The sequence below is a fragment of the Triturus cristatus genome, chromosome 3_2 (assembly GCF_964204655.1).
Source record: "Triturus cristatus chromosome 3_2, aTriCri1.1, whole genome shotgun sequence".
Taxonomy (NCBI): domain Eukaryota; kingdom Metazoa; phylum Chordata; class Amphibia; order Caudata; family Salamandridae; genus Triturus; species Triturus cristatus.
In genome coordinates this window covers 349,185,026-349,211,262 of record NC_140584.1, presented here as the reverse complement: position 1 = coordinate 349,211,262, position 26,237 = coordinate 349,185,026, and the positions used below count along the sequence as shown (strand labels likewise).

At 45.5% G+C, this 26,237-nt stretch overlaps 1 long non-coding RNA gene across 2 annotated transcripts in view; it reads right to left on the bottom strand.

Annotated features, from left to right (window-relative positions):
• Window positions 1–26,237, bottom strand: part of LOC146857353 (uncharacterized) — an 88,214-nt gene that overhangs the window by 14,494 nt on the left and 47,483 nt on the right. For both annotated transcript variants that reach the window (XR_014979568.1, XR_014979567.1), the window contains one exon: window positions 26,048–26,208. This is a non-coding gene — a long non-coding RNA (uncharacterized LOC146857353). The remainder of the gene's footprint in view (window positions 1–26,047; window positions 26,209–26,237) is intronic.

Here is a 26,237-nt window from a genome sequence, read left to right as displayed (position 1 = left end):
TCTTTGGGAAGGGGCACCAGTCATGAAGCCCGAGTAAATGTTTTCAGTCCACACACTGTAGGGGAATTGCCATGGTGGATATCAGACCACATTATCAAATGGCCTATTTCCTAACAATCAATGATTGGTGGTATGGTGTCCAGGGAGATCCCACTTATGTGTCAGAGAAATGGGCGATGTGGGATACCCCTATTCTTTCTCACTAATATGGTGGTAGTGACAGAGACTCTCTTCTCTCGGAAGCGAGAGTAGTTTTTAATTTATGGCATGCCTTCTCTGGTGGATGGGGTGGTGGGGCAGGTTCACAGAGTGGACACCACTGTAGGGGGGTCACATGCTCTCCCAAGTAGCGGCACTAGAGGGTTTCCATAGTTGGGATCTGATTGGGATCTCTACCCTAGGAGATGTCATGCAAAGGTACTGAAGTCATTTCAGAATCTACTGGCGGAATATCAGCTTCATCATAGCCAGTTTTCTAGGTACCCTCAGCTTCGCCATGCACTGACCTCCTATATTACTGCTCTGACTGACCTTCCCAAATTCAAACCATAAGAGGGCAAGCTCCTCATGGGTGATCTGAGTGATCATAAAGTTGCCAAGGTTTATCAAACACTTATATCAAATCACAGAGACACATTTTCAGCTCACAGGGCTGAATGGAAGGCAGACCTGGGGACTCTTGACAATAAGGATTGGACTGAGGCATTAGTGGCTCCTTGTGTGGCTGCCATTGTGGCCCAGCTTAGCTAAGGCTGAACCAATTTAAATACCTCCATAGAGTATATTTTACATGCCATAGACTTTGGTGCCTGGGTGTGATCACCTCCCCAAACTGTCTCCGGTGTGGCATCTGAGAAGGCACCTTTATTCACGATGTGGAGCTGTCCTGGGTTGCATAGATTCTGGCGCAGAGTGACGGCCTGTCTGGAAAGGGTTCTTTCTCAGCCGATCACAATGGACCACAGGCTGACCCTTCTCTATTTCACCAATGGCTTGGGTGGTAACAGATATCGATTATTCCTACTGTATTTGGGACTGACTCTAGTTAAGCAAGACATAGCGTGAGAGTGGTGGTCCAAGGCTTCCCCATTCATGGCAGTATGGAAGAGGGGAATTAACCATTGTATCAGGTTGGAAATAGCAGCTTATAGGGCAAGGGCCGGCCTCAGAAACACCCTCAGATATGTCACAGATTGGCAGAAAACCGAAGCATAGAGTTGGCACCTGTCCATCCGGGGGTTCAATTGGTTCGAGATGAAGTCCGGACCTCTGCGCGATGAGAGCAGGCTGGGTGGGCCTTTATACAGATGTCTCCAATAGAAAATTTCTGTGTTTTATTACTGGCTGTGGGGTGGAGGTGGGAGGGCTATGCATGTGCAGGTCCTTACTTTTTCCTTTATCTTATTATTAAGCAGTGTATGATTTTGCATTGACCTAATACGCCTCGTTTTTTGTGCGAACTGCAAAATAAAGAAAATTTGCTTTTACAAAAATGAAGGGAAATTCAGTTGAAAATAACAAATATTCTACTATTCCCACACCTCTCCCAATTAAATCTGTACCCCACCTGAGTAGCTGTGTCTATTGCGTGTGATCTGAGGGCTTCATTTATGAGGTTTTGACATAGGACAGAGCCACAAAGAAATCTTTCTGCGCTGCCCTACTGTAAAACAAAATGGCAGGAATGCACTGTATCTATGAGTTACAGTGCATTCTTGTCCTTTTCCCCTATGTTGGTGCACAATGGGCTGCCATGCACCAACACATGCTTCCTTGCACCATGGTGCAAGGGTGCCTGCGTTGCGGTGCTAATTGATTTTGTGCAGGAAGAGACGCCTTCCTGCACAAAATTAATCAATTCAGGTGATTTCCTCTTTCTATGTGTGCTGCAGAATGCAGCACACATAAAAAAAGGAAATAACGAGGAGAAATGAAAACATTTCTCCTCGTTGCACTTCCCTAATGCCACCCCTGGGGTGGTATTAGATTCTAATGCACTCCCAGGTTTATGATTATTTGTAAATCTGGGAATGCTTTAGATTCCATGGGTGTTGCATGGGAACACCCACAGCAACACCCGTGGTACGCCTCTTTCATGCAGTGTTCTGAATGAAAGGGGCGCATCTTTACAAGGCCATGAAAAGCCACGTAAAGTTGATTTATGTGGCCTTGGAAATATGCCGGTGTACATTGCACCACAGGAATGTCAAAAAACTGCCCTTCCAGTGGTGCAAAAGTGCTCATAAATGAGGCCCTGGAGATGCTTCTAAGGATCACTTTAAAAAAATCTTTTATTACAATGTGGAATTGTGCCCACCCCATAAAATTCAGCCTGGTTCACTGTCAGCTGGCGTCTGTATACGTGCTTCAATTTGCATTTGTATCCTTGATACTGCACATTAGTAGTAGCGTACAATAAAACAAAACATCTATAGAGGCTAATCCTCCTTGCCGGAGTTCAAACTCATAACCACTAAATGCCATATTATTTCTAGGGCAAGTGTTCACCTCCCTGAGCCATGCCCTCTTGCTTTTGGAGATGTGCATCACTGTATGTTATCTGAATTTGCCACTATATGCAAACGAGGGAGCTCCACGGCTCCCTTTCCAGACCTTTTTGAACAGAGGACAAGTTCAGTCATTTATTGCTAACATTCTTCATCATTTTCTACATGACCATTGAATGTGGCCTCTCAGTAAGTCCTGTCTGGTGGGAAGGCAACAACGAGGCTTCTTTAGATAAAAGACGTTTTGGAGCTAGATACACTGATCAAAAAAGCGGCGATAATGGGCTGGATATTATGCCCTTGTGAATTCCAATAGAAGCCCATGTTCTGGTGTCCACATGGGCTTCTATGAGAATTCTCTGCGGCATATTATCAAGCCCATGAGCGCCGCTTTAGCGCCAAAACTGCCAATAAAGCGGCAATCATTTTAACGCCGTCCTTGATAATATGCCCCTGTGTTGGTTACAAATTTTTAAATGGGAAAGAAAAACTCTTCCATAACATTAGCAAATAAAATAATCCTTGCTGGGTGGAAATAGAGAATTTAAAGCCATTTTCTTCAACACATGTGATAACTGAAATGTGCATTTATTAATTGGCTTGAAGTGTTTGCTTTCCTGTCAGTAGTGCCGGCTTTATATTCTGTTTGTCACTTAATGCTCGTCATTGCAAAAGTTTTGTTTTTCAAGCACAGTACCGATTTCTCTTCCACGCTTTAACTAGCGTCACACAACTGACCCTTTTATATATTAAGTGATTTTAAAGGCTGATTTCCCTCCCAGTTGCACATATGTCACGTATGTAAATGAAAACATACTGTTGCCTTCAATTCCGTTGGCAGCAGGAGAGTGTCTTTTAGTAGCTATGTTGAACATAGCATTGAAGTGACCACAGCTGCAGGGGGCACACACATATTCATTCGTACCCATTTCTTTTTGTTAGGATATGAGGTTACCGCCGGCCTTTTTTTTGCTGCTGTGAGTATTCTTCCCATGATGCAAATAATTCTGTAAACACGTTTAATGAAACAACCATATACTGCAGAAGGATGCCCGATGCAAAAGATTTTAAATTGTGTACTCCTCTCTAGAGAAATGTAGTTAATTTTTAGCTATAATCTTACTGTAGCCTCTTTCCTATAATGCATCTTGTGTGACTTTAATATGCTAATGTATGTATACACAGGCCTGTGCTAATTCACACTTGTATGCGTTAGCAATAGCATATTAATTATAAACCTTTTAGCTTTACAAATGCTTGTTTTAGATTCGTTGTATGACTGTTTTCGGCTGCAATGTCGAGGTTGGAAAAGATGGGCGCTATACCAATCTTTCACCAGTAGGTTGTGCTCCATCCAAAGTAACAGCATTTCAGAAAATTAACTTGAGTAAACCGATTAAAATGACAAGTCATACGTGCTGGTGCTTTCGAGTGACTGTTTCAAGACAAGCATTTGCAATGCAATAGATCTCGCATTTCTGGGAATTAGAGCTTTTGGCGTTGTAAATGACAATGTGTTTTACCTATGTGTTTTGGTTTCGAGTGGAGTGGATGTATGTAGTGTGGAGTGGAATTATGTAGGGCGAATTGGAATTGTGTGGTGTGGTTTTTTGCAGTGGAATTATGTGGCATTGTGTGTAGTGGAATTGTGTGGCGAGTAATTATGTAGTAGTGAGTGTACTGGAATTATGTGGAGTGGGATTGTGTGTTATGGAATGTAATTATGTGAAATGGTATTTTGTGTTGTGGAGGGGTATGTAGTTTTGTTTAATTATATGGTGTGCTGTTGAATTTTGTGGCATGATGTGGAATTGTGTGGATTGGATGTATGTGGTGTGTTGATTGATGTGGCTTGCTGTTGAATTATGTGGCGTGGAATGGAAACGTGAAGATATGAATTGTGTTTTGGGGAAGTGTGTGACACTCAGTGAAATTATGCTGATTAGAATTATGTGGCATGGTGTGAAGTGTATTTATGTGCATTGTGATGCCAAGTTTAAAAATGATGAAGCATAATTTGTGAGCTCAATATCTGGAAACGTGCTGCGTTCTTCAGTTATGACAAAGCCGAGTTCATATGGGTTGGTGAGACTTGCTAAATGTAGGGCCTCTGTGTCACGCATGCTCATTTTCTCAGCCATTTTAGTGCGTCTCTGCAAGTTTGAAAACTAAAAATTAAGGCTGATGCTGCCTCTGTAATACAATTGCTGAAACCTAGTCAACCCTCCACAAAGAGGTCTATAAAAATGAATAACCAAAAAGAACGGCATCGCTTTAAGTCGCTTTAAGTAAAAGCATTACCTGAACAGAGATGCAGGGAGGATGTGATCAGCCCACTGCTGATGATGCTGCCCATGAATCATTTTTCTTGAATGACGAATGCTTTTTTCCTCCCTAAGATAATATTTTCATTAAAACACTATGATATGTGGCCCTTGTTCACGTCAGCACCAAAAAAATGTGGGTAAAATAATTTTTGGGGCTGTATGTCGATATCAATGCTTAATTCTCCATTGAAACCGACTGCAGCGCCTCTGGATATTGGACTGAGGGGGCAGGCTGTATTCAGCACTGTGCTCTTCCTATCTTGCAAAAATCAATGCTCTATGAGCCAGCAGAGACCATGCCCTTAAGAGCCAGCAGCCCTTTGTCATTTAGAGCCAACACCAGCTTTAGGCTGCAGCTTCCATGAACCAACACCGTAGTTATCCCATTTTCCAGCCAGCTTCGTAGTTTAAACCACTGACTTGCCGATCTACCTTAAGAAGGGAGTAAAAACGTATGCTGCAACTATTTCCAGCCAGAAGACTGCGTGCCCTTCCCACCTTGCAGCCCTAATGCAGCAGCCACACCAGCCCCATCCGGTATAAGGGTATCAGATGGCTCCATTACCACCGTATAACACATTGCTCCAGTCCTGGATCTCCATTCAAAAAATGAATTCTGGGAATTGAAGTCTTAGCTCACTCCAGTTTACCCAATGTAACTAACCTAAAAACAATACATTGTAAATGACAAGAGCAACACTGGAGCACTGCATCTCGGTGTCACCTTACCTAGGCAGTGACAAGTTCATGGTGCAGCGGTAAACACCCCATCCCCAAAATTCCAGCGCTAACCTCATCACAAATCTCTTGTTTTTTTCATCAACCATATCCATGGTGAGCTTGGTAGAGAAAGACATTTTGTCATGAACAGCTGATGCAGTTAAGCATTGAAACTTCAGACCAGCGCTACGCTGCACTCCCTCCCCTGAACCGAGAGCACCAGCCCCCTGCAGGTCACCTTAATCAAGTGTAAAAAATCCTCAAGGCCTCTACATCCCGCATGCTCATTCCTCCCATTGGATGTACAAGGACACATCTCACAGGATAGAAAACTCATATTGGTTCACACTGGAATTAAATTGAGAAGAGGAAGGAGAGGCAGGGTAAGTTGAGCAGACAGTGGTCATGTGTCAGGTGCTACATTTGGCGCTATATCTAACCGGATTGTTGCTGTATCGCTAGCTGGGGTACAATCCTTGTCTGTATAATGTGCTAATGGCTTGCCTGTTCATTATGGCACGCAGTGTGAGGAAGAAGCGCGAGCAGAAAGGGGTCTGTGGTGCATTAGGTTGAGGTCTGACTTCTATTACTGTGTTGTCTCACTGATGTTCCCCATTTACACCAGTGTGAGCTGTGTGATATACTGCATGTCTGGGTACCATGGCGACAAAAGACACGAAGTGACAGGATAATAAAAGTGCATGTGTACGGCACTGGGTTTTTATTGTGCGCACTTTTAATCAGTGTTTGTTTTAGGATGGCATCTTTCCGAGAGGAGGGGGCGCGGTTCCTTTGAAGGGGGTAGAGTTAAGTGCCTGTGACAGTGCTACTGCCGGGAAGATCTTGCTGCCCAGTAATGGTGGCGCACGACGGATGATGCCCCTGGGTAAGTACATTCACTGCATGTGGTTGCCACAGACCCATAAACCAACCGATGGGCTCCCGGCTGAAGCAACAATCGCCCAGTCTGAGCTAAACTGTCCTGAAGTGCAGCTCACGCGGATTTGTGAAATCCTTTCACTTACTCTCGAACGTTTTGTGCAAGGTCACTAAAATGCGTGCCAATTACTACAGTGCGGAGTAAGAAAAAGAGAAGGGTGCGCTACAATTATGCTGCGGTCTAGTAAGGGTTAATAGACCACATTTTTTTAGTGTATTCCTTACCCCTATAAAGCAAAAACACGTTTTACAAGCCTGTGTTCTCCAGTTTAGCTGTTCAGGAGTAACAACCTCGAGTTAAAAAAGTTTAAAAATTCTCAAAAATTAAAATGTAAAGGGCTAAGTTAGGTGCCCAGTATAGAACAGTAAAATGCATCATGCTCGGTTTTATTCCATTTCACCACTCGAGAGACAATGCACACACTGGAAGATGCACTACGGAGATGCTCGCAACAAGGTTTCCCAGTCCCAACTCCATGGATCCCCCAAATACCCTGGCACCAGTGAGAGGTGGATCGGAGGAGGAGCCCACCCTCCTTCAGCACAGCTCAACCCCCAGGTCACCGTCAAAACAAACACAGCCCATCGCAAGCATCGCATGACCATGTGTCCCGTCAGACGAGAGGCATCCCCCCTACAGAGAAGAGGCAGGGAAGCATCCAGGAGATGGCAGCTGGTCAAAGGAGGAGGAGGGGGAGAGTGGAGCAACTGGCGAACCACAGCCAAATAAGAAGAAGTGAATAGCGGAGCAAAGGGGAGAAAGGAAGAAAAACACGCAATAATCGAGAAGGAGCGGCAAACGGAGTCACAGAAGTAACTAGAGCACCCTTGACTCCGCCCACTCCGATATCATGAATAAATTAATCCCCGCACACCTACAAAAAATGTATATGTTCTTCTCTAATGTATGCATGTAAAGTGCTCCAATATCTGCTGATCGAGCTTGCGCTATATAAAAAAAAACAAAAATAAATGAAAACGACTCACAGGGCTTTTACAGGTCAGCGGCAGGTTCAAAGAGCAGTATTTACCCGGCCCTTCTGAAGACAGAGCATGGGCCTCTGATAACCAACAAGGCGGGAGGGCTACACAGAAAAAAAAAAGACCTCCAAAGCAGCTCTAGTCAAAGTGGGGGAGAGGCCATTAAGGAAGAAATAAACATAATTAAAGTTAAAGCGCGACGTGCGGGTGAGAGCTTTTTGTAAATAGAAAGTGTCAAATAAAGCGACCTCCGAGGGAGTGGCCGTTAAATGAAAAAATGTAGCATCTGAAACCACGTAAATCAATCGGTGCGAGGAGGTGGCTCAACATATAACGCTGCCGACTTTGGAGCAGAACAGGGTTCGAGCCTCGGCTTGGGCCGCATCATTTAATTATAAATAAACCGAGATCTCGTGCATATTAAACGTAAATAAATAAATGGCGTCGGGTGAGGGCAGGAAGCTACCAGATGTGGAAATGCGAGCAGCAATAGAAAAAAAGTAGTCCCTAAATAAAAAGATAACAGCTAGCAGCGTAAGTTAACTGTAGTTGGTCAATGCTGCTTCCTCCAGAAACAGAAGAAAAGTGAAGTGATGTATCAGACCACCAGCCAACAATGAGTGAGCTAACAACAGCAATGCCAGATTCCACCAATGGCAAGCAACAAAACAAAGAGAAACGCAATGGGTGGAGTTTCACTAGTAATACTGATTACTTGATGCCTCGTAGAGGCAGTGCATGTGCTGCCTATGCGAGACCTAAAAAGAGTGGAAAAAAATGAAAGACCCGTCCATTCTGACTAGTCTGACTCCCAAAGCTACTTTTTCCAATTTAGATCGAATTCCTAACCATGATGGTCAATTGTTCACTGCAATTTGATGCTGCTCCTTTAAAGTGAATTATTACTTTAGTACTTAGAACTTAAGTACTTTAGCTACCCCTCAAACTGTTATATGCTGTCAGACTTAGATCCCTGTTCGTGTGATGGAGTGTCAATCCAATCAAATCTGCACATTGTGTTTTTCTGCTCCTTTTATGAAGAACCTAGGACAAATTTGAGTTTACCATTGTTTAAAGTTTTAAAATATCATCAGTGCAGACCTGCTTTACTCATTCTACAGCAACTGCACTGCCTTCTGGTCTGTTACTCTAAGGCGCTCTATATATGGCAGATAAAGAAAGTAAGGAAGTGTGCAGTAGCTGATAGGTAACAGGGAGGTACCGCCTTCTGAATGATTTGCATTGTTAAGTTTTTATTCCCCTGTATCAATTTGGGAAGGTAATTTTTGCATTGTACGTTAAACTGATTTGTACTGTGTAGGACTTGGCCTTTTTGGTTAAAGTTCCCTAAACTTATTGCTTTCCCCCCTAGAGCGTTTTCCTGACCTAGACATGCCAATTTAGATGTTTTAGGTACTTTGCCACTGCTGATCAGTATCAAAGAACAGGAGTTCCCTATGTAAAATGTATGGGGATTGGTTGGCCATGATTGGTATGTTTGTCTTACTAGTAAAAGTCCCTAGTGATGTGCACTGTGTGTGCAAGGGCTAGTAATGGAAGGGCGCGCAGAGAAGGGAACTCAGGCCTTCAGTGTAGGGCCTGCGCACAGAATGCTAAGTTAGCATGTTGTCCTGACAAGTGCAACCACTTGTCAGGCCTGACTTTCCCTCTTACATACACATGGGGCACCCCTGTGGTAGGTCCCAGGTAACCCCTGGGAAGGGTGCAGTGTAGGTAAAAGGCAGAACATAAACTGAGGTGTGTGTTATGTTCTAGCAGTGAAAAACTCTCCATTTCGTTTTTCACTGCTGAAAGGCCATTCTGCCCGTAGGGCAGAATGGGGGAGGCTGGGTGTTGTGTTTGGTAGCCTAGTTTCCTGTCAGTTTATAATGGAGAGGTGAAGTTTGGTATGTGTGAACTCACAGTGTCATAATGCATCTTTCTGTAAAGGTGGTTTTGTCACTGTGTGTTTGTAAACCACTCTTTTAGAAAGTGGCTGAGTTTTGTACTCTGAGCATTTCTGTGTGTTTCTGAAATGTGGATTGTCTGTCTGGAATTGAAAGGTGAGAGGAGCTGGGAGAGGTCTTGACCCAGGGAGGCGTTGAGATGGCACCAGGCTGCCCTGCATCTGGATAGTAGGGGAGGAGAAGCCAGGGAGGTGAAAAGGCCTGGGCTGGTGCTATAAACCAATTGACCCATCTCCTGCTGAGTGATTAAGGACCCAGGCCCCCAGTATCAAAGAGAGAGAGCTGACACTGGGAGGCAGACGCCCAGAAGTGATTAAGGGAGGGGTCAGGAACCCCTGAGCACATACAAACTTCAAAGACATTAAGGGGTAGAACTATGAGAGCTGAAACCCCTGAACGTTGGAATGAAACAGATATGGATTGAGACTGAAAAGGCTTGGACCCATTCTGTGGTCAAGAGGAACCTCTGCTAAAGAAGGAACAACTGTAGAGACTATGGTGGATAGACCAACCCTTGCTTCGTGATCTGGGGCTGGTCTGCAGTTTGCTGTTCTAACTAAGGAAGAGGCTGTTGGGACTGTGCTTGGAGGCGCTGGGTTCCCCTGCTTGAAGAAGACTGTGCTTTGTGTTGTGTCTTGTAACCCCAAGGGCCTGAGGTGAGCTGGCCGTAGAAGTCCCAAGCAACTCAGAAGTTGTGCCTTCTAATCGTGGGCACGCAGAAGTAAGCTAAGTCTAAGAAGCGCAGTGTGCGTGTTGGGGTGCGGGCCAAGACGTTGGTGAGGAGCATTTGGTCATGGTGTGCACAGGTAGACGAAGCGACGCAAGGGTGCGTGTCTTGGTGCAGCCCGGGTGCTTGTGAAGAGCGCCTGGGCCTCGTGTGCACCAAAGGAAGAAGCGATACTAGGACACGCAGTGTGCGTGTCGTGGTGCAGCCAGGGCGTTGGTGAGGAGCGCCTGGACATCCTGTGCACCAGTGGAAGCAGTGAGTCTCGGATGCGCTGGGTGCATGTTGTGGTGCAGTGCCTGGGCCTTGTAGGTACTGAAAGAAGAAGTGAGTCTCCGACGTGCAAGGGTCTGTGTTGTGGTGCAGCCAGGGCATTAGTGAAGAGCACCTGGACATCGTGTGCACTGGGAGAAGAGGCGAAGCTCAAACGTGCATGGTGCGTGTTGAGGTGCAAGCGGAGAATCGGTGAAGAGCGCCGGATCATCGCGAGCACCAGAGAAGAGGCAAGTCTCGGACGTGTGGTGTGCGTGTGGAAGTGCAACCTGAGGTGCTGGTGAGGAGTGCCAGGTTAGGTTGTGCACCAAACTGATGTAAAGTCTTCACAGTGCTGAGGGCGGGTCTCGGTGTGAACTGAGACCGCCGGAGTGAGGTTCAAGTCATTGAGGCCCTCGGAGTCCATCTGTAGCAGATCCTGTTTGGAAATACAGGATCATAAAAGTTTCCGGAGAAGTCACAAGCAACGCGGTGTGCGCGTGCTTTGTGCCGCTTGAGACTCTCAGACGTGCCTTGTGATCGTGGGCAAGCAGGAGTAAGCTAAGTCTAAGACGTGCAGTGTGCATAACAGGGTGTGGGCCAAGACGTTGGTGAGGAGCGTCTGGTCGTGGTGTGCACAGGGAGACGAAGCGACGCTCGGACGCGCAAGGGTGCATGTTGTGGTGCAGCCCGGGTGCTAGTGAAGAGCACCTGGGCCTCGTGTGCACCAAAGGAAAAAGCGAGACTCGGACTCGCAGTGTGCGTGTCGTGGTGCAGCCAGGGTGTTGGTGAGGAGCGCCTGGGCCTTGGAGGCACCAAAAGAAGAAGTGAGTCTCCGACGTGCAAGGGTGCATGTTGTGGTGCAGCCAGGGAATCAGGGAAGAATGCCTGGACATCGTGTGCACTGGGAGAAGAGGTGAGACTCAGATGAGCAAGAGTGTGTGTCATGGTGCAGCCAGAGCGCTAGTGAAGAGCGCCTGGACATCGTGTGCACCGGGAGAAGAGGCGAGGCTCGAACGTGCATGGTGCGTGTTGAGGTGCAAGCAGAGCATTGGTGAAGAGTGCCGGATCATCGCGAGCACCAGAGAAGAGGCAAGTCTCGGTGTGCGTGTCAAAGTGCAACCTGAAGCGCTGGTGAGGAGTGCCGGGTTAGGTTGTGCACCAAACTGAAGTAAAGTCTCCACAGTGCTGAGGGCGGGTCTCGGTGTGGACTGAGACCACCGGAGTGAGGGCCAAGTCATTGGGGCCCTCGGAGTCCATCAGTAGTGGCCGAGACTGGCAGCCACGGAAGAGCTGAGCCTCCAGCCCGAGTCTGCCAAAGTCCATGATGGACTTCTGGATCAAGGCCCAAGTCGCTGACGTCGAGGAGGAGAGTGGGATCACGCCCCCCCAGGTAACGTGGATCAACACCTGGGTTGGGGTGCGGGCCCGGAGGGACACTCTCTCGGCCTCCCGCTCAGTCAGCTGCGCGGGCCGTTGCTTCGGCTCGGATCCTGGCCCATGCTGACCCAGGACGGGGCAGAACTGGGGCCGGAGTGGGAAGCAGTACTTTGTGTGTCATCATTTGATCCATAACGGAGGCTCTGTTACTGGAGCACGTAAAACTGTTGTATTACACTTTGCATTATTGCTGCTAACGAACTATCGAACTGTCATATGACGCCTGACCTCATTTTTGCCTAACAAACTTTATGCTTGGTGCGCTATGCAATGCGTTATTTCTCCCTTGCATATTATTTTATTGTAGCGTGGCACATTGTAGGATTTTGTCAGTGCACAGTATCTGAGTATAATGTGGCGCAGTGTATTATTTCTTAATTGCACCGTACAGGATTGTAGCATTACGCATTGCTTTGTTTCTTCCTGGTACAGGGCATTCTAGTGGTAATACGCATTGCATTATTCCTTCAATTGCAAAGTACATGACTGTGCGCTACGTATGGCATTATTTCTCTGTTGCACAGTATAAGAGAATATTGTTACTCATTGCAGTATTGTTTCCTTTTGCAACGTGTGTGTTTCTAGCAATACAACTGGTCTAACCTTTTGGAAAATGGTTAGAGAAGGGCTTAACTGTTGGTTAGACGCGGTGGTTGGGATTAGAACCTACCAACCAACCGGAGACAATACTACCCATTCTTATATGTTGATTTTGTATCGTGGGGTCGTATCGTATAATTTCATATATAAAGATTATACTCATTTTATCAATACTCGTGTGGAGTCTATTTGTGATGACATCACTGGGTTATTGTGAGCGTGGTTGCACATACTGAACACTTGTGCCTTGGAGATAAGCCTGGCTGCTCGTGCCAAGCTACTAAGGGGGTGAGCAGGGCTATCTCAGACGGAGTCCTTACTTACCCTTACGTTGAAGTGAGGGGACGAGGGTGCACGCCTCCAGCATTTGTGGCGGCGGTAAGCGACAGGGACCACCACTTCCAACATATTGCATGATCCTTTATTGTATTGACCTTTGGGAGTTGATTTTATCATGTTTTTGAATGTTTTATCTTGGGTATTTCATGTGTGTATATTTATTCCTTTATGCTGCTGAAATATAGAGAATAAAGGGGCCAATGGGAGGCTGGATCTTGCAGAACTTGCTTAGCCGCCCCACGGTGCGCCATCAGCTGAAAACACGTACTACCACAATGGCGACCGAAGGGAGCGAGAAACACAATTCAGCCATGTTCTTGAAGCCACCACTGCCATTCAACACATCTAAGAGACAGAACATTGGTGCCAGATGGACTGCATAGATTGAAACATTTGATGACTTCATAGATGCACTAAAAGAAGAAGATGATAAGAAAATGATCAACTATTTGAAAATTCTTGCATGTGATAGAGTGAAAGAAACTTCAAAGAAAGTTCCACAGACTGACGCAGCATCGTACCGAAAAGTGAAGGAAGCCCTGGAAGCCAAGTTTAATCCAATGCTAAACATTGATTATAATAGGTGTATCTTCAGCAAAGCATAACAACAGTCTGGTGAAACAATAAATGAGTTTGTTGAAAGACTTGACGCACTTATCAAACATTCAGTCCGGAAAAAATACAAATGTCCACCAGAACTGATGAACGAGAAGAACGGAAGCAGGGATGGAGTACCATAAATCATTGTTGACCCTGAATAGTAAGCACAAAACAGGTGCATGTAAGTTGACATCAGTGGAGAAGGAAAAACTATGCTACGAATGTGGATTTTCATTTCCCCGTGAAGGCAAATGACCAGCCGATGGGCAAACTTGCAAAGGTTGTGGGAAAAAGAACCACTTCATAAATCTGTGTCGAGCTACAGGAAAATCAAGTGCGTCACAATGGAAAGACAAGATGGATGCAAGAACACACCAGAAGCACTCTCACCACTCCCACAAAACCAAAAAGTAACATCAGCTACGGCCAATAGAGACCAGACAGAATCAAACGTCGTCAAGTTCATTTTGCAAAGGTTCTTCAACGTCGCTATTGAGCACCAGCGAAGAAGATGGGTGTTTGCTGATGATGTCTACCAAAATACTGCGCACACATGTGGGGTTAGCTGTCTGTGAAGAAGACCAAAGTTTTAAAAAACTAAGCCCGGGAGGAGTTCCAGAGTTGTGCTACACAGAACTCCACGAAGTGCCCCAAAAACTTCTTTGCACTACGCAGAGGTCCATGACCTGGAAGAGCTACTCGCCTCTCGAGTGACGTATTACGCTTTCTTCAATGCGTAGCGCATTCTCAAACCTGAAATCGCACACAAACGGCACCATGCGATTCACACGGGGGCAGGCATCTTCTTTTTGCTCTGTTTATGGTACTGGGCCTATTTTTATAATTTTTCTTTAATCGCTTTAATCCTCCACCTATTTCACTTATTTAACCCTCATTTTTATTTATTATATTAGTGTGTGTCTTGCGTTTGTGTGTTTTATATTTTTTGTAATTTTCTGGGTGTTTTTTGTGTGACCTATGTACTTTTTTCATTTCTCGCTTACTTCCTCTTTTTTTGCCCTCCCTTCCTTCCTTTTCCGGTTTCTATCCCCCAACCCAGCGCCACGGCAGAGTAGGGGAGCTGCAGAGCCAGGGCCCCTGAACCACCCACTGCACCAGCTGCTTACCTTGCATTCAGCCACACCTTGAAGGGGTGCAGCCGCTCCATTTTTGAGAGGTGTAGTTGGCTGTTTTGATGTGCAGCACAACCTCCCCTTCATCCTTGCAGCAGGCGGCGGGCCTGGCACTGGGTATGGCCCCAGGGAGCGTCAGCAGCACTGTGAGAGGGTGCGCTGGGCTGTGACCTGCAGCTCTGGGGTCCAACACACTCAACAACAGCTGACGCACTGTTGGGCCAACATCCGAGACAGGGGACAGGACCTGCTCAACCTGCTGGGTATTGAGGTTGCGGGGCTCGGTGAGTAATAATTATTTATTTGTTGTGTTCTATGCTAATATTTTTTTCCCAAATAGCAAGCATGCTGCTCACACTTGGAGGTAAGTTAAGTTTATGTTACAAATATTATGTGTGTAAAGAGGTTGAGCAGTTCCTAATTAGCTAAGACTAAGGGGGAAGGGGAGGAAGGGAAAGGGGAAGACAGGTCTTTCTTCGTAATGCCCTCACACACCCCAAGGGATGTCATGCTTCATCATATAGGCATTTGCCCCTCGTCAAGCCGGCGCTGCAATGCCTGACAGGCTCCCGGAACCGGGGCTCTTTGTCGGGGATCTTTTGAAGAAGCCGTAGGGTGCGTGCCGGTGTGAGGGCTGGGTAGTGCACAAGGCGTCAGGTGAATAAAATAGGTATAGAGCAGTCCTACTTAGGTCAAGTGTTTATTATTGAGGTAGCTCTAGCCTAGTTTAAAAACTGTGTAGAAGCCTTTATTTTGGAGTGATGTTCCTAAAGGGCTAATGTAGTGAAAGTGGTCAACATGTTTCATGCCCAGACTGCCCCCAAGGGGTCAATGGCACTTCGTCAGGACCGATGAGATAATTGTGTATTGAGTGCACTACCGTCTAGCTCAATGAAGTCAAATGTGCTAGCGACGGTAGGGAGTATACTAAGGGACTGGTACTGGGGTATACTATAGACCTGTGGGAGAAGGGAGAGATAAAAACAAGGGACAAACAACCAAGAGTTAAACCAACGAAAAGACGTATGAATAATGCACTGAGCTTATTAAGTGCAGATCGTGTGAACACACGTGTTGTGTTTAGTGCCTTCACTGGGGGTAAACTAACCCTCAATTTTGGAGCATGAACAATCAACGAAACAAAAACAAAGTTATTGCAGGCTAATTGCGTTAATGGTAATACATATTGCAATGTAAACATACAGTTGTTACATGTACGTAGTGAATAAATAAACGTGAGGGTGCCTTGAGAATTGTGTAACACCAACAACCCATAAACAAAGTGCTGGTGGTCGCGCTAGATCTCATGACTCAGGAGTCGAGTCGTGGTGAACTCCAGTGAAGCCTTAATGGATGAGAGCAAGTAGATCTCTTCGAAAAATTACATGCGAGAACTATTCGTATGTACAAGAATCACCGTTATTAGGAGTGACTCGGCCAGGGTAACACTCTTGCTATAAATGCTCCGTCCGAGCGGTAGCTACGGAAGGGGTTCCGAAATTATGACTAAGTTAGAATACTGCAAGATGCGTGCGTCAGGTGAAAAGGGAGAAGGCGTGCGAAAGTAGTGTGTACAACCGGCACCCTAATTGAATCAATAAAGGTAGCGGGAAACGCCCGGTGTCACCGGGGGTTGGCGCAGGACATTCATGCACAATTAAAACACTAGTGACAGATACGAAAGTAGTACAAAGGCGGGGAGACTCACCCCTCGTAACCCAGTTCAAGCTGACGGGGATGGACCAGAGCACTTTAGTTACTCCGATCGAAGTGTAGGCGGGCAACTTGCGATCGTCCTATCCTCGCTCTGGGCCCCGTGAGGAGCACTTCCAGCGGGCCACTATAAATAGCAATGTCAGTAACGTGGGTAGGCGTGGCGGCCATATTGGGTGAGGATGTATTAAAACTTTATTGAAAAGGTATTGACTAAGGACGTCAAGGTATTGAGAATAGTAACCTAGACAATTGACATCCATATAGGGGTAAGTAGGCGTGGACTGATCATGTAACAGGCCTACCTGTATCGCCTTCAGTTAAAATACGCAGGTAGAGGACTCTAAGTGGGAAGTTCAGGACAACAGGTCGGAGGTCAATGTTATACTGGGACAGTATAGGCAGGGCGAGTTAACGGTGCAGTTCAGCCCAAGGTATGTCATCGTTCAACCCCCTTGTGTGTCCCCCCAATTTGAACACCCAACATTGTTCCTTCCTAAATAAGGCTTCTCTGGTGATGGTAGGGAAGGCTTCTAGAATTGTCCACTCTAAATCGTTTGGGGTGTGATTGTGTTCCACGTAGTGTGAGCACATTTTGGTATTGGTTTTTTTGCAACGTACATTACTCCTATGTTCAGTTATTCTTGTTTTTACTGTACGTGTGGTCATCCCTATGTATTGGAGGTGGCAGGGACACGTAATGAGATAGATGCAATTACGTGTATTACAGTTTGTGTGGTTTTTTTGGGTCCAGGTCCAATTAGGGGTGAGTTGAATAGTTTTTGTTGCTCGAGTTAGCGGACAGGCTACACATTGGCCGCAGGGATAATGTCCGGTAACCGGGGGCAAATTCCATAAGGTGGTGGGAGCTGTTGGGGCTGATTTTTTTGGTCTGGTGTTGATGAGTAGGTCCTTGATATTGGCTGTGCGTTTGAAGGCAAACCTTGGCTTGTCAAGGGTTAGGTCGCCAGAATCAAGTATTCTCCAATGTTTGTTGAGGACCCTTTTTAACATGTTGGACTCAGAGGTGAAGGTGGTCACACAAGTTATGAGGTCTGTTTCTGGTTTGGTCTGTGATTCAAGGAGACTAGATCTGTTTGTGTTACGTGCTCGTTTTTGTGCATTAGTGATAATGCAGACAGGATATTGTCTCTGAGCCAAGTTGACACTAAGCTCGGATGCTTGTCTTTTGTAGTCTTCTATGTTACTACAGTTTCTACGAATGCGTAAGAATTGGCCGTATGGAAGATTCTCCCTAAGGGCCTTTGGATGGAAATGAAACTATGATACTGCAAGGGACAATGGCTGTCGGTTGGTTTTTTGTAGGTTATGGTTTCCAATTTCCCCATTTTTTTGATGATTGTCAGGTCGAGAAATGGCAATTCCTGTTCTGAACAATTTGCAGTGAATTTTAGGTAGGGGTTAAGGTTATTGATCCATGATAGGAAGTTTGGGATCATATCTTTATTGCCCTTCCAGAAGATTAAAATATCGTCGATATAACGTCTCCAAAGGAGAATGTTAATCGAGAAAGGGTTGGTATTCGTGAGCACATACCTCGCCTCAAAGTCTGACATGTAAAGACATGCCAGACTTGGGGCGAAGGTACTGCCCATCGAAGTACCCTGTGTCTGATGAAACAACTGATCCTCAAACAGAAAGAAGTTTTCTGTGACAGCGATGTTAGCACACTCCATGATAAAGCTCACGGGAGTTGGTGAGTCCCAGTTGGTGTTGAGCAATATTGTCTCTACTACCTCAAGAGTGTTAAGCTGAGAAATGTTAGTATAGAGGGCCTCCACATCCAGTGTAAGAAGTACATCTGGTAGCGGACCCTCTGTGTTGGTTGTTTCGATGAGTCTCAAGACATCTCTGGTGTCTTGGAGGAATGTTGGAGTCGCCCGGACTAGTGGGCGTAGAAAGTGATCACAGAATTTGGATAATGGTTCCAAGAGGGACCCTATGCCAGAGACGATGGGTCTCCCAGGTGGAGGGGCGACCCCTTTGTGAATTTTTGGCGGCGTGTAGAAATAGGGTAGTCTGGGGTTTGGATTTATGAGGAACTCTGCTTCATTTTTGGAGATCCACCCTTGATTGAGTGCCGCTGTGACCATTGTGCCTATTTTGGTTGAAAGGCGTGGGGTTGGGTCTATGGTAAGGGGTGTGTAATAGTTGGTATTCTGTAGCTGGCGTAGGCATTCCGTCCAGTAGTCAGTGCTAGCCATAATGACAATGGCTCCGCCTTTGTCTGCTTCCTTGATGGTTATGGAAGCGTCGTTAGATAATGTTTTTATGGCTGTAATTTCAGCATTGGTAGTGTTGGAGAAATTAGTTATAAGGCGCTTCTCAGTTATTTCTTTGAGCACAGCTTATTCGAAGGTTAGTACTTCTGGTGGTACCATGCTGGTTGTTGGTGTGAAAGTGGAGGGTTTTGGTAAGCCGGTATCTGTTGAAGGTAAATCCGGTCGATTGCCAAAATAAGCCTTCAGGCGGATCTTCCTGAAAAATTTTTGTATTTCACAGTTGGTCCGAAAAAGGTCCGCTTTTGGGGTAGGGACAAACCCTAGGCCTTTTTTAACCCCTTCCATGCCCATGACGGAACGGTTCCGTCATGAGCATCGGTTGCGCTGTGCTCATGACGGAACCGTTCCGTCATGGCCCCGCCCGCGCTCGAACCCTTCAGCACCGCGGGGGAATTCCCGCCGCGCTGAAGGGGTTAAGGATATTGGTTTCTGTGACTGTGAGGGGTCGTTCCGATAAATTTACGATCAGTTTTTCTTCTCCTGGTGACTCCGCAGTTCCATGTGCAGTGGTTGTTGTTGCAACTGATCCTGCCATTGGTTCTGTACGCCTCTTCTTCTTCTGCCTCGCCCTTTGCCCCAGACTCTGCCTAAAAAAGGTTGTGGTTGAAAGGGGGCAAAGAGTGTTGGTGGTCCATGTGGGTATTGCCATAGCGGTGGTCCATGGAATGGGACTGGTCCTTGGAATGGGGTGGGTCCCTGGAAGGGAATGGGCCCTTGGTAGGGTGGTTGGCCTTAACCATACATGGCGTTCGCTGGTCTTCTGTGTTGTAGGTTGTATTGGTAAGTGCCTTGTGTATCGGAGCTGGAATTACTTCCTGAGGAGTTTGTTCTCCGGCGTGAGTTTGTGCTATCATCTGAGGAGTAATCGTCTCCTGAAGGTATGTAGTCATCTTTGAGATAAGGATATATTTTTTCTTTGCTGAATCGCGTGATGTCCTTCTGGAGCTTCGTTACTTTTTGTCGCATCAAATAATCTTTGTTGTCATTAATTTCTTTGGTAATTTCTGCCAATTTGGCCTTGAAAGCGGCGTTGGCAATATTTGCCTTCATGGTGCCTTCTGCTATGGTGATTTTTAGAAGAGATCTACTTGCTCTCATCCGTTAAGGCTTCACTGGAGTTCACCACGACTCGACTCCTGAGTCATGAGATCTAGCGCGACCACCAGCACTTTGTTTACGGGTTGTTGGTGTTACACAATTCTCAAGGCACCCTCACGTTTATTTATTCACTACGTACATGTAACAACTGTATGTTTACATTGCAATATGTATTACCATTAACGCAATTAGCCTGAAATAATTTTGTTTTTGTGTCGTTGATTGTTCATGCTCCAAAATTGAGGGTTAGTTCACCCCCAGTGAAGGCACTAAACACAACACGTGTGTTCACACGATCTGCACTTAATAAGCTCAGTGCATTATTCATACGTCTTTTCGTTGGTTTAACTCTTGGTTGTTTGTCCCTTGTTTTTATCTCTCCCTTCTCCCACAGGTCTATAGTATACCCCAGTACCAGTCCCTTAGTATACTCCCTACCGTCGCTAGCACATTTGACTTCATTGAGCTAGACGGTAGTGCACTCAATACACAATTATCTCATCGGTCCTGACGAAGTGCCATTGACCCCTTGGGGGCAGTCTGGGCACGAAACATGTTGACCACTTTCACTACATTAGCCCTTTAGGAACATCACTCCAAAATAAAGGCTTCTACACAGTTTTTAAACTAGGCTAGAGCTACCTCAATAATAAACACTTGACCTAAGTAGGACTGCTCTATACCTATTTTATTCACCTGACGCCTTGTGCACTACCCAGCCCTCACACCCGCACGCACCCTACGGCTTCTTCAAAAGATCCCCGACAAAGAGCCCCGGTTCCGGGAGCCCGTCAGGCATTGCAGTGCCGGCTTGACGAGGGGCAAATGCCCAAATGATGAAGCATGACATCCCTTGGGGTGTGTGAGGGCATTACGAAGAAAGACCTGTCTTCCCCTTTCCCTTCCTCCCCTTCCCCCTTAGTCTTAGCTAATTAGGAACTGCTCAACCTCTTTACACAGATCTCCCTTTGGAGCCTGTGAGCAGGACCTCATAAACTCGGCTCCGTGTCCCTCCTTTGTTTATAAAACAAATATTATGTGATCATCATCTAGCCAGGTGCTTGGAACTACCTAATCCTGCTCATTGTCCCTCGCTTGGGCTAATTACTTAAGACATTACAGAGAAACTCCTCTGTACTGTCACTAAAATCGTGGTAGCTATTAGGATTAGTAAATTAGCATTCTCTCACTTCTCTGTGCCTTTATTTTTTGTAGCTTTTACAGTCCCAAGCAATGTTCCAGTGATGTGTAGTATGCATTAGAGGTGGGCGGAATTTGCGGAAGCGACTTTCGCAAATTATCGCAGAAAATGTTAAAAATCTCCGCAAACAAGCGGAAATATCGCGAAGATGCGGAAGTTTTTTTCTGGCATGTTCGCGAGATTTTCTGCATGGTTGCGGGTCGCCAACTTACCCATGTGGTTGCTTGCGGGCGCGGCCATCTTGTTTTCAGTTGTCTCGCGGTGCATGATCGCGAGAAAAAAAACGTGATCGCGCGACGCATGACGTCACTGCGGACGCAAACTGTTGCGAGACAGCGCAAATGGCTAAAACAATACAACATCTCATGGAGAACGCGACCGGATCGGGAAAACTTGTCGGCGAACGTGGGGATTCAGGTAAGGCGATCGCGCGCGCGCGAGAATGTATTATTTTACAGCGCGAGCAAGAACCAAATTATCGCAAAGCTGCGGAATGCGGAAATTTTGACATTTCCGCGCTCTCCGTGGAACGCGGAAATGCCAAATTATCGCAAATTCCGCGAACGGAACGGAAATTTTGCCCAGGCCTAGTATGCATGCATCTATGCATTGAAAAAAATGCAGATAGAGTTGGCCTATCAAAGGGAGTTGAGAGATTGAGAATGAGATGAGAAGCAAAGATCATTCATTTCAATTGATTAGTAGTTCAAAAATGCAATTTAAGAAATTAGGAAAAGGGTTAGGTTTCATGAAATTAGGAATCTGATTTAGAAAAGTTCAGTATTACTGTGTTTGCTGTTCCCTGTCAAAATATATGTGGGGATATTATTAACTGTACCACAAATCTTTTTTTATTTTATTTTCTTTATTTCTTACATCAGCATCCAGGAGCAAGAAGAGGGCTGGGCCTGGAACCACCAAGGCGGGTGAGGGAGCCTGGAGTGCCTCCTCAAGTGCCGCGGCAGATGGCTCTGCTGGCCCCAGTAAGTCCTTGTGTTAATATTATTATTATTTCTCTGAATTTTACCTCTCCACACTTAGAAATATTTTTCTTTTTTATACTGTGCCGGTCTCCTAATTTTTTTCCAACTCCTCTTCATTCTATCTATTTCCTAAATTCTTCTTATCCCTGAAATATCCTATTTACTTATTTTCTAGATTTTGAGTTTCTGCATTTGACTTCAAACTGTCTATACTAGTCTGTCTGTAGTTTCCTGTCTTCTGCTTTGGCAGTAAGCTTTCTATCTCCCAGAAAACTCATTTTATGTCAGGTACTCTACTGTGAAGATTGCATGCCCAAGGAAGTTAACTACTAGGGGCATGTTTATTAAGAAGGCTTTCTTTTTCTTGTTTAAGCTGAAACAGTAAAACAAGAGCGTGGCCAAGCTCATGGTGGACCCCTCAATGTTGTGTATGTGTTATTATCTTAGTATACCAGCAGTTGATGAGAGTGCATCATTGCTGAAAGTATGAAGATGGCCCTACTGGATTTTACAACCAAGACCCTATGTCCTTCATTGACCAATTATTTCACCCCTACACTGCACTTCAATGACTCAGATTCGAAATAGCTCTTCCCCTCCATTATAAAATGTTTTTGGTTGGCTTGACTACCTGGCTTTTCAAAAATTGCCAACGAAACAAAATGCTCAATGGGATATTTTGATAGAAGATACTGTAAGCAAACTGTAGTGATGTATTGTGGTTGTATTTTGCTAAAAACAATAAATGGGGGGGTTGTATCTGACATCAGGTGTGTAATGTTGTACTAGCCTCATGGACCACCAGTTCGGGCCCACAGCGAGAGTGCCAGTGGACGAGTTAGCAGCGGTCCAAGAGGGTGATCCCAGCGGCAGCAGCATCGGGCGGTGGTAAATCAGATTTCTTCCTTATTAACAATTAGTAATATACTCACTGCAAGGGGGTTGACTCGTGAGTGAACACCCTGCTTTAGCAGATACAGAGGGAGTTGAGTAGTTAATGGCCTCTTCTATCTGCAACTCAGCAGACAAAGATTCATAATGACCTTTACCGACAATGGGTTGATGGAAAAGGGAAAAAAGGATGGAAGGAGAAAGGATTGGTGAAATATAATATGAACAAAAGGATGCATGGGTGAAAGGATGCATATAGACAGGTGATAAGATGCACTTGTTGGTGAAGTATTGGTGAAAGGATGCCTGCCTGGGTGGGTGATAGGAATGCTCAGGTGGCTTAAAGCAGGATGGGTGAATGGGTGAAAGAATGTGTGGGTGGATAAATGGATGTTGGTGAAAGGCTCGTTGAGAGCCATGTTTCGATTGATGGATATATATGGATGGATAGTTTTCATTGGTGAAAGACTGGATGAGAGAATGTAAACCTTAAATGGTGTGTATCATAGCCAAGGGTGAAGAATACTAGAACAATGAAATGATGAATGGATAATTGCTTTGATGAATAAACAAGGGAGCTCTTCTGGATAGGGGCATGATCACCTAATTCAATTGCTTTGAATGGTTTTATCAAAGCTTTGATTCAAAGGGTTGGGGTGGTATTTCTGTCTATTCCATGGACTCACAGTATTTTTTTTAGCGAGGCAGATAATATGTATCCCACCCATCATCAATCATCACATTAATCCCTGCCCATGGCATTTCATCAGTGCCACCCATGATAACCTAACTGCTGCATTGTTCAATTCGACACTTCAGTTTTGGCTGTGCAATGTGCATCTGCTTCAGTTAATGTGATATGTACAAAGTTTTCAATGCATGGCAATGTGAAAACAAGGTTTGTTTCCCTTCCCTCCCAGTGACCACTCAGTCACTTCCTAGTACTTCACTCCTTTATCTTTAATTTCTTTCCTAAATTATGTCCCAGCCTTCTCAAAAAGTAGAAAAATCAATTCTTGGCATGTGCCACATTTTTTGGGCCAAGTGATATATTTCATCATGGCTTCCATAACTGACTTATGCCTGCTCAAATGTCTCCCTTTCAACTTTGTCAACCACAGTGATTTACTAGCCAAAGCTTAGGCAAATGATTCGGATCAGTGACACCGCACTAATCTGTAGTAAAATGTCTGATTACATGGCCTAATCCCTCTAATTTACCATGCAGTAGAGTATGTTAAGTTTCCTTTCCTCACAGCCATGCAAATGTATTTGTTGGAAAAAATAAATATAAAGTTTGGTGGAGGGTGAGTCCAGGGAATAAAGTGAGAGTATGTAAGTGCCTTGACTTTTGCAGATGGGATAGTCTGTGAAGAATGTGCCAAATACAATCTATATCCCATTCCTTAATCCTTTTCCTGTACTGCAGTGCATCACTTTTCCCACTGTCTGCTTACAGCAAACAGGATGCCTGCATGATTTTATACGTGACGTGTATGATTCATTATTATTTATATCTGCCTTGTAGTCTGGGTAAAATTGAAAGGCATTTTGGAGAAAAGCAGGACAATTGGAATAAGATTGTCTATTACAGCTGCCAAACTGCAGACCTCAGAGAGTAGCAAAGTACGACTAACGAGTACAACTAGGGTGCCAGCTAGCATTCCTCCATTAATTTACCACAAAAAGAGAGAGAACACTTGTACTCCACAGTGCATAATGCCTTACTTATTAATGAGAGGCAACTTATTTTTTATTTTTCAAATAAAGTGCACTATTATGATCTCGGTCATAACGACTAAGATCGTCGGTTTCTATTCCAACTGGCTGATTACAATACAGCCGGTTGGAATTGAAACTGGCCAGTCATTCCGGGTAGCTTCCGAAAGGCTCGAGGAGCTCATCGGTCAGTCAGAACCGGCCCATAATCCATATAGAAGGCGTTTTACGCCGTCCGGATTACGATGCACGGTTTCCAGCAGGCTTTTCATGCTGTGCATTCCAATATAGAAAGCCTGTTGGAAAGCGTGTTTGGGGGGCCCTAGCAGGGACCCTTTCTGTTTTCGGTCTCCGGTTGGGGGCCGAGGGGGCCCTGTTGATCCCTGCACCTTGTATCAGGCACCTTGAGATGCCTGCCTTGGGGGGCAAGGATTACCACAACCTCTTGTGTGTGAATGCAGCTGCACCATGTGCGATTGCATCATAATTAGTTAGTTGGTCCCGTTTCTGTGACGGTGTCGGTCGTAGGAAACTCCGACCGACATTGTAAAAAGCCCCAAAGTGTCTGTTTAGTTTGTTTTTCATTAGGAACTCCTTCAAAACAAAAAAACATAACAGTTTTTTAAAACTGGTGAGCTGTTTATTCTGCCTTAATTCCTTTCAGACAGTTAGTGCATTTGCTATTTGCCTTTAGTTTTATGTGAGGCATGTGTGGGTAATGGCTGTGACTCTAATCACATCAAAATCGAATGGCCCTAGGGGAACAGCAATGTACTGCTACTGTGCCACAAGTGTTTTGCACAGAGCATTGTTTACAATTTGTTTGTTTTTCTTTCTTGATATAGCTACTCCTGCTGGTCCATCTCAGCAGGCAATAGCAGCCTGTCAGAGGCGGCAAAGCTGGAGGCCATATGGGCAGGGTACTAGTGTCTGGTTGCCCAGGAAGAGTAGGAGGAGGCAGCAGCTGCCCAGGGCCCCAGCCAGCCACCAGCACCTCCAACCACTGGTGATGCAGTCAGCTGGCAGTAGCCTGCAGTTCTTTCATCACTGCTGCCCCCCTCCCTCAATGTCAGACCGCGCCATCCAAATTTACGTCCTGCTGAGGCTGGCGCCCATTGAAGTCAGGCAGGCACAGATGGAGTGGCACCTCAGAAAGCTCTAGTACCCTCTTGTTTACCCCCCTTTTTTACCATTTGTTTTGATGGGTGGGACTTGTGGGTGGTGAGGAGGGAATGATGGGAGTTGGGACTGAAACGGTTTGGACTTCAGTTTTTTGGGGAATTTAGACATTGGATGGGGACGGGAGATTTGTTTAGGGAGAAGGGTGGGCAAGTTGTGGGTCAAAGGGGTAGGTTTTATAATATTGCTCAGAAGGGTAATAAATATTTATTTTACTTCATTTATGCCTTAAATATTTTTGGGAGTATTTTACTTTGCACTGCTGCCCTAGCGCAGCCTGATTTTAAAATCTGGAACAACAACTAGCTATGCAGTACCCTTGTCCTACTACTCTTACAAGTCTCTGCAGTCTGCAACTATATTCACCACTAAGGCGAGTGGGGGTTGCCATTGCCTATATTGCCTACAACAATGCTCCACAATTCCCTTACCTGAATAGATGAAGCGAGGGCTGCATGGTTTCCCAAGGTGCCATCTTATGGTGGTGGTAGTAGTAGAATGGGAGACTACTAACAGTGAAGGAATCAGAAGCGAGGTCCCACTCACATCTAAGTGAACTCCAACTGTAGGATTAATCAGAAGGCGCTGGCAACTAAATTGAAATAAAAACAGTGAGTTAGT